Source organism: Bombina bombina, chromosome 8, assembly GCF_027579735.1.
Source record: "Bombina bombina isolate aBomBom1 chromosome 8, aBomBom1.pri, whole genome shotgun sequence".
NCBI lineage: Eukaryota > Metazoa > Chordata > Amphibia > Anura > Bombinatoridae > Bombina > Bombina bombina.
Window position 1 is genome coordinate 276,398,767 of NC_069506.1, and position 9,685 is coordinate 276,408,451.

The 9,685-nt window shown below is 36.1% G+C and overlaps 1 protein-coding gene across 1 annotated transcript in view; it reads right to left on the minus strand.

Annotated features, from left to right (window-relative positions):
* The window catches only part of LOC128639169 (apolipoprotein A-I), a 77,153-nt gene extending 67,689 nt beyond the window's left edge, over window positions 1-9,464 (minus strand). Inside the window, exon 1 of the mRNA XM_053691385.1 lies at window positions 9,425-9,464. The gene's annotated coding sequence lies outside the window, so the exon portion shown is untranslated. The remainder of the gene's footprint in view (window positions 1-9,424) is intronic.
* Window positions 9,465-9,685: the final 221 nt, after the last annotated feature.

A 9,685-nucleotide genomic window follows, 5' to 3' on the forward strand; every position in this document is an offset into this window, starting at 1 on the left:
TGGAATATCTCACACTAGTACTCTGCTAGTACACGGTATCTAGATTTTGAATAACTAAGATTCAATAGTCTTTATACATTTCAAGATCACAGTGTTAATATCCTGTGAAATATTATAAATTGGAAAGTAGCCAGTATTTCTTAAACCATAAGCCAGCCTATTATACCAATAGCCTCCCTTGCTTTCGTATAGATTCAATAAAGACACATATGTATAGCCTAATTATAGTAACTGGTTTGCATGCTAGCACTGATGATGGTTAGCTTCTAAAATACAGGAGCTCGCATTGACTCCTCACCATTTCCCTAAATCCCCAACATGTTTCGCCGTCTAACACGGCTTTTTCAAAGGGTTATCCTTAAGAAATACTGGCTACTTTCCAATTTATAATTACCGCTTAGGAGCGATACTGCCCTAACGGTCAGCTAATTTAAATACGAAAGCGCCAAAACTTGGTAACACAGATATCGGGTATCACCCGCCAGCTTATAACCAGCAGCAGATCGGTTTTATGCCGTTACAGCAATAACGCTTACCAGCAGAGTATTGGTGTGAGATATTTCACAGGATATTAACACTGTGATCTTGAAATGTATAAAGACTATTGAATCTTAGTTATTCAAAATCTAGATACCATGTACTAGCAGAGTACTAGTGTGAGATATTCCACAGGATATCAACACTGTGATCTTTAAATGTATAAAAATTATTGAATCTTAGTCATTTCGAAATCCAGATAAAGCTAAAACATTATCAAACTATATGATTAAGAGGGGAAACTAGAATTTTTCTATTATATGTTAAAAAGCCATACAACTGTAACTGAAAGGTTGCAGGTAGTTCAAACTCGAATGTTGAATAAATTTATATCGCAATTATTTGTTCAAGTATACTGACAACCAATGTGCTTAAACTTAAAACGTGATCTAGTAAACCACCCAAACTTTTGCATATCACAACAGATTGAAGGATAAAATCACCTTCAAACCTCAAGCAACTGAATCACAGAATCTAGTTACTGATATAAACAGTTTATCTAACATTATTAACTATAATAGGAAATTGGAAAAGCACTCATATTTGAATGCAAGTCAACACAAAACTGTTTATCTTTAAACTGTGACACAACAATTAAGCCCATATATCCATTCAAAGCCTGGCTTGCTTAAAACAAAATTACAAGTTTGTACCCTCAATAAATGAGCTATGATACCTAATGTAATCAATGTTCACATAAGCACAATTGAAACAGTTACAATGTAATAAAATATGTAATACATATCACTGCATCAATTGAACTTGGAACTTAGTATCCACAACTAATAAGTTACATTATATAATTGAATTCCCAGCTATATAAATATCTCTATCAGCTATACTATACAATCAAACTCCCAGCTACAACTAAGTACATGTATGAAACAACCTCCACTGGGCGACATTAATGTATAATCGTAGTATGTGAGAATCTGACAATTATTACTATAATAAAGCAAACAAAACATACCACGTTTCTTTATGTAAGCCCATTTAGAAACTCAGGTTAGTAATATTTAACACTCATCAGCCCTGCTGTCTACATTTTACAATACACTGTACCTATAGGTGGCATAATTTATGAGTAGGCGAACAAGACAGGAATTATGATATACCTCAATTAACCTAATACCACCACAGTGTGTGTATATTAGACTATTATTGAGAGAACTTACAACAGTGTTAACTTTAATTTTCCTGAGTCAATCTATAATTCCACCGCCTGTAACCATACCACAGTTATAACACCGTTTTAACTGTCTTAATTTTAATGGAGGGATATTGAATCTTAAGGCAGGTTACACTTAGTAATAGCTACTTCAGGGGAGCTGCAGCTCATACTTTCATACAATTACTGGCGTATCAAAACTTATTATACACCTAATACAGATCAGTACTCTGTCCATAAGTACACACAATCCCTTGTTGATTATATCTCTACTATACGGTCTCCCTTTCAGAGACTAATATATAGAGACCCTCACCTTGGTATCATTAGCCTATTTCACTGTTCTATTTTATTCCATCTAGCACCCTGTTGGTTAGTGTTTTTAATCTTTATTGTTTTCCGCAAATTTTAGCACTGTGTATTAAATAAACGTTAAGTTTTAATTTAGTTAGGTTTAGTATATTTGGAGACTAGTGTTGTCTCTGTAACTATTGCACCACATTGAGCCTTGTGATAAATTTAACTACATCATATTAAGCTCTTGAGTGCTACAAGTGTACTCTTTCCTGTGGTTATCCCTTTAACCACATCCAGCCTTCAAAGTCTATATACAGTACACAGCACCACAGACTCTTCTATTATATAGTACTGATCCGGGACATACTCCCAAGCCCGTCATATATAGAGATCTAGAGCTTATTATTATTTTTTATCCTAACAAGTAGTGCCATTGGTTCTCTTTTTCTGTTACAAAGTATCTGTATTATTATGTGATCCGCTCACTGTATCTGTATAATTATGTGATCCGCTCACTGTATCTGTATCTGTATAATTATCTGATCCGCTCCCTGTATCTGTATAATTATGTGATCCGCTCACTGTATCTGTATCTGTATAATTATCTGATCCGCTCCCTGTATCTGTATAATTATCTGATCCGCTCCCTGTATCTGTATAATTATGTGATCCGCTCACTGTATCTGTATCTGTATAATTATGTGATCCGCTCACTGTATCTGTATCTGTATAATTATATAATCCACTCACTGTAGCTGTATAATTATGTGATCCGCTCAATGTATCTGTATAATTATGTGATCCGCTCACTGTATCTGTATAATAATATAATCCACTCACTGTAGCTGTATAATTATGTGATCCGCTCACTGTATCTGTATAATTATGTGATCCGCTCACTGTATCTGTATAATTATGTGATCCGCTCACTGTATCTGTATAATTATATAATCCACTCACTGTAGCTGTATAATTATGTGATCCGCTCACTGTATCTGTATCTGTATAATTATGTGATCCGCTCACTGTATCTGTATAATTATGTGATCCGCTCACTGTATCTGTATCTGTATAATTATGTGATCCGCTCACTGTATCTGTATCTGTATAATTATGTGATCCGCTCACTGTATCTGTATAATTATGTGATCCGCTCACTGTATCTGTATCTGTATAATTATGTGATCCGCTCGCTGTATCTGTATAATTATGTGATCCGCTCACTGTATCTGCATAATTATGTGATCAGCTCGCTGTATCTGTATCTGTATAATTATGTTATCAGCTCGCTGTATCTGTATAATTATCTGATCCGCTCACTGTATCTGTATAATTATGTGATCAGCTCACTGTATCTGTATAATTATGTGATCCGCTCACTGTATCTGTATAATTATGTGATCAGCTCGCTGTATCTGTATCTGTATAATTATCTAATCCACTCCCTGTATCTGTATCTGTATAATTATGTGATCAGCTCGCTGTATCTGTATCTGTATAATTATGTGATCAGCTCGCTGTATCTGTATAATTATGTGATCAGCTCGCTGTATCTGTATAATTATGTGATCAGCTCGCTGTATCTGTATAATTATGTGATCAGCTCGCTGTATCTGTATCTGTATAATTATGTGATCAGCTCGCTGTATCTGTATAATTATGTGATCAGCTCGCTGTATCTTTATAATAATCTGATCCGCTCACTGTATCTGTATAATTATGTGATCAGCTCGCTGTATCTGTATCTGTATAATTATGTGATCAGCTCGCTGTATCTGTATAATTATGTGATCAGCTCGCTGTATCTGTATAATTATCTGATCCGCTCACTGTATCTGTATAATTATGTGATCAGCTCGCTGTATCTGTATAATTATGTGATCAGCTCGCTGTATCTGTATAATTATGTGATCAGCTCGCTGTATCTGTATAATTATCTGATCCACTCACTGTATCTGTATCTGTATAATTATGTGATCCGCTCACTGTATCTGTATAATTATGTGGTCCGCTCGCTGTATCTGTATAATTATGTGATCCGCTCACTGTATCTGTATAATTATGTGATCAGCTCGCTGTATCTGTATCTGTATAATTATGTGATCAGCTCGCTGTATCTGTATAATTATGTGATCAGCTCGATGTATCTGTATCTGTATAATTATCTGATCCGCTCCCTGTATCTGTATAATTATCTGATCCGCTCCCTGTATCTGTATAATTATCTGATCCGCTCCCTGTATCTGTATAATTATGTGATCCGCTCACTGTATCGGTATAATTATGTGATCCGCTCACTGTATCTGTATAATTATGTGATCTGCTCGCTGTATCTGTATAATTATGTGATCCGCTCACTGTATCTGTATCTGTATAATTATGTGACCAGCTCGCTGTATCTGTATAATTATGTGATCAGCTTGCTGTATCTGTATAATTATGTGATCAGCTCGCTGTATCTGTATAATTATCTGATCCGCTCACTGTATCTGTATAATTATGTGATCCGCTTGCTGTATCTGTATAATTATGTGATCCGCTCGCTGTATCTGTATAATTATGTGATCCGCTCACTGTATCTGTATAATTATGTGATCAGCTCGCTGTATCTGTATCTGTATAATTATCTGATCCACTCCCTGTATCTGTATCTGTATAATTATGTGATCAGCTCGCTGTATCTGTATCTGTATAATTATGTGATCCGCTCGCTGTATCTGTATAATTATCTGATCCGCTCACTGTATCTGTATAATTATGTGATCCGCTCACTGTATCTGTATAATTATGTGATCAGCTCGCTGTATCTGTATAATTATGTGATCCGCTCACTGTATCTGTATAATTATCTGATCCGCTCCCTGTATCTATATAATTATGTGATCAGCTCGCTGTATCTGTATAATTATGTGATCAGCTCGCTGTATCTGTATAATTATGTGATCCGCTCACTGTATCTGTATAATTATCTGATCCGCTCCCTGTATCTGTATAATTATGTGATCAGCTCGCTGTATCTGTATAATTATCTGATCCGCTCACTGTATCTGTATAATTATCTGATCCGCTCCCTGTATCTGTATAATTATGTGATCAGCTCGCTGTATCTGTATAATTATGTGATCAGCTCACTGTATCTGTATAATTATGTGATCAGCTCGCTGTATCTGTATAATTATGTGATCCGCTCACTGTATCTGTATAATTATCTGATCCGCTCCCTGTATCTGTATAATTATGTGATCAGCTCGCTGTATCTGTATAATTATCTGATCCGCTCACTGTATCTGTATAATTATCTGATCCGCTCCCTGTATCTGTATAATTATGTGATCAGCTCGCTGTATCTGTATAATTATGTGATCAGCTCACTGTATCTGTATAATTATGTGATCAGCTCGCTGTATCTGTATAATTATGTGATCAGCTCGCTGTATCTGTATAATTATCTGATCCGCTCACTGTATCTGTATAATTATGTGATCAGCTTGCTGTATCTGTATAATTATGTGATCAGCTCGCTGTATCTGTATAATTATGTGATCAGCTCGCTGTATCTGTATAATTATGTGATCAGCTCGCTGTATCTGTATAATTATCTGATCCGCTCACTGTATCTGTATAATTATGTGATCAGCTCACTGTATCTGTATCTGTATAATTATGTGATCAGCTCGCTGTATCTGTATAATTATGTGATCAGCTCGCTGTATCTGTATAATTATGTGATCAGCTCGCTGTATCTGTATAATTATGTGATCAGCTCACTGTATCTGTATCTGTATAATAATGTGATCAGCTCGCTGTATCTGTATCTGTATAATTATGTGATCAGCTCGCTGTATCTGTATAATTATGTGATCAGCTTGCTGTATCTGTATCTGTATAATTATGTGATCAGCTCGCTGTATCTGTATAATTATGTGATCAGCTCGCTGTATCTGTATAATTATCTGATCCGCTCACTGTATCTTTATAATTATGTGATCAGCTCGCTGTATCTGTATAATTATGTGATCAGCTCGCTGTATCTGTATAATTATGTGATCAGCTCGCTGTATCTGTATAATTATCTGATCCGCTCACTGTATCTGTATAATTATGTGATCAGCTCACTGTATCTGTATCTGTATAATTATGTGATCAGCTCGCTGTATCTGTATAATTATGTGATCAGCTCCCTGTATCTGTATAATTATGTGATCAGCTTGCTGTATCTGTATAATTATGTGATCAGCTCGCTGTATCTGTATAATTATGTGATCAGCTCGCTGTATCTGTATAATTATGTGATCAGCTCGCTGTATCTGTATAATTATCTGATCAGCTCACTGTATCTGTATCTGTATAATTATGTGATCAGCTCACTGTATCTGTATAATTATGTGATCAGCTCACTGTATCTGTATCTGTATAATTATGTGATCAGCTCACTGTATCTGTATCTGTATAATTATGTGATCAGCTCACTGTATCTGTATCTGTATAATTATGTGATCTGCTCACTGTATCTGTATCTGTATAATTATGTGATCAGCTCACTGTATCTGTATCTGTATAATTATCTGATCCGCTCACTGTATCTGTATAATTATGTGATCAGCTCACTGTATCTGTATCTGTATAATTATGTGATCAGCTCACTGTATCTGTATCTGTATAATTATGTGATCAGCTCACTGTATCTGTATCTGTATAATTATGTGATCAGCTCACTGTATCTGTATCTGTATAATTATGTGATCAGCTCTCTGTATCTGTATAATTATGTGATCCGCTCGCTGTATCTGTATAATTATGTGATCAGCTCGCTGTATCTGTATAATTATCTGATCAGCTCGCTGTATCTGTATAATTATCTGATCCGCTGACTGTATCTGTATAATATGTGATCCGCTCACTGTATCTGTATAATTATGTGATCAGCTCGCTGTATCTGTATAATTATGTGATCAGCTCGCTCTATCTGTATAATTATCTGATCAGCTCGCTGTATCTGTATAATTATGTGATCAGCTCGCTGTATCTGTATAATTATATGATCAGCTCGCTGTATCTGTATAATTATCTGATCCGCTGACTGTATCTGTATAATATGTGATCCGCTCACTGTATCGGTATAATTATGTGATCAGCTCGCTGTATCTGTATCTGTATAATTATGTATAAACAAATAACAAGAGTGCAAACTCTGACTCAAGTGTGGTTTAATTAAATTCACAATAAGCGCTTTTACAAATGCACTTACTAGAGTTAAAATAATTATCCGCCTGTCAAGTCATCAAGTCCACTGAATCCCTGCAAATGAACGGTGAAAGGGCCGGGATTATTTGCAGGGATTCAGTGGACTTGATGATTTGACAGGCGGATTATTATTTTAACTCAGTGCATTTGTATTAGCGCTTATTGTGCATTTAATAAAACCACACTTGAGTTGGAGTTTGCGCTCTTGTTATTTGTTTATACAGAATGTTCAGCTTTCTTCTGAAGTAAGGAGACATCAGTTAGAAGAGCAGCACCCGGCAAAAAGACCCCACAGATACGGATATCAGCATTTCCCGGACATAAACTCTATAAAGGATATCCATTAAATATAAGGGTGGACCTGCTGTAAAAAGACTATAATCCAGGAACTGGTATTGTTAATCTTATAATACTATAGGTCATATATGTTATAGTAATTACACACTGGGAGTTTATACACATTGGTTTGTTATATTTTTATGAATGCTATTATTGTAAGGGAGTGTAGTATTAACCTTTATTTTTAAAACTATTTACTAAACGGTGTTCCCAATTTTATAAATCATATCCCTATTTTACAAGCATATCCCTATTTTTTACTTTTAATATCTATTTACACTATTTATATTAATTCAATACATCACTAACTTTAAGTGGTTTTATATCTTAATTACACCAGCGCCTATATATATTTTTGATAATCTGTATAATTATGTGATCCACTCTGTGGGGCCTATCTATCAAGCACCAAATGGAGCTTGATGCCCCGTGTTTCTGGCGAGTCTGCAGGGGGCGGCGTTGCACCAGCAGCTCTTGTGAGCTGCTGGTGCAATGCTGAATACAGAGATCGTATTGCTCTCCGTATTCAGCGAGGTCTGGCGGACCTGATCAGCACTGTCGGATCAGGTCCACCAGGCTTTGATAAATAGGGGCCTCTGTATCTGTATAATTATCTGATCCGCTCCCTGTATCTGTATAATTATGTGATCCGCTCCCTGTATCTGTATAATTATGTGATCCGCTCCCTGTATCTGTATAATTATCTGATCCACTCCCTGTATCTGTATAATTATGTGATCCACTCCCTGTATCTGTATAATTATGTGATCTGCTCCCTGTATCTGTATAATTATCTGATCCACTCCCTGTATCTGTATAATTATGTGATCCGCTCCCTGTATCTGTATAATTATGTGATCCACTCCCTGTATCTGTATAATTATGTGATTCACTCCCTGTATCTGTATAATTATCTGATCCACTCCCTGTATCTGTATAATTATGTGATCCACTCCCTGTATCTGTATAATTATGTGATCTGCTCCCTGTATCTGTATAATTATCTGATCCACTCCCTGTATCTGTATAATTATGTGATCTGCTCCCTGTAGCTGTATAATTATCTGATCAGCTCTCTGTATCTGTATAATTATCTGATCTGCTCCCTGTATCTGTATAATTATGTGATCCGCTCCCTGTATCTGTATAATTATCTGATCCACTCCCTGTATCTGCATAATTATCTGATCCACTCCCTGTATCTGTATAATTATCTGATCCGCTCACTTTATCTGTATCTGTATAATTATGTGATCTGCTCCCTGTATCTGTATAATTATCTGATCAGCTCTCTGTATCTGTATAATTATGTGATCCGCTCCCTGTATCTGTATAATTATCTGATCCGCTCACTTTATCTGTATCTGTATAATTATGTGATCTGCTCCCTGTATCTGTATCTGTATAATTACGTGATCTGCTCCCTGTATCTGTATCTGCATAATTATGCGATCTGCTCCCTGTATCTGTATAATTATCTGATCAGCTCTCTGTATCTGTATAATTATGTGATCTGCTCCCTGTATCTGTATAATTATGTGATCTGCTCCCTGTATCTGTATAATTATGTGATCTGCTCCCTGTATCTGTATAATTATGTGATCTGCTCCCTGTATCTGTATAATTATGTGATCTTCTCCCTGTATCTGTATAATTTTCTGATCAGCTCTCTGTATATGTATAATTATCTGATCCGCTCCCTGTCCCTATATCTGTGGGATCACTATTCTCCCTATTCTTTTGTGAAGCAGGGGCCCAGTATATCACAGGGACAGCTGAAACTGGAGAGACCTTAGTGAAAAAGAAACCAATGTGCCCCTATAATCAGGAGAGACTTACCTGCTATCTTGCTGAGATCCTCTTTTGAGCTAGACTGCAACCTGCAGGGATATATAGTGCCCTGTGATCCCTCTGGTTTGGCATGTGCCCAACTGCTGGAGGCTACAAAGTTCAGAAGGGTGACTGAGGGACGTGCCAGGTGTTTGTATCAGTTGCTCAATATAAAGTTATTATGTTGCTATCATTTATTATTACTCTATTCAGTAAATACCATCAGTTGTTTATGGATGATCCCACACGGCTGATCTGAGGCTTTATAAT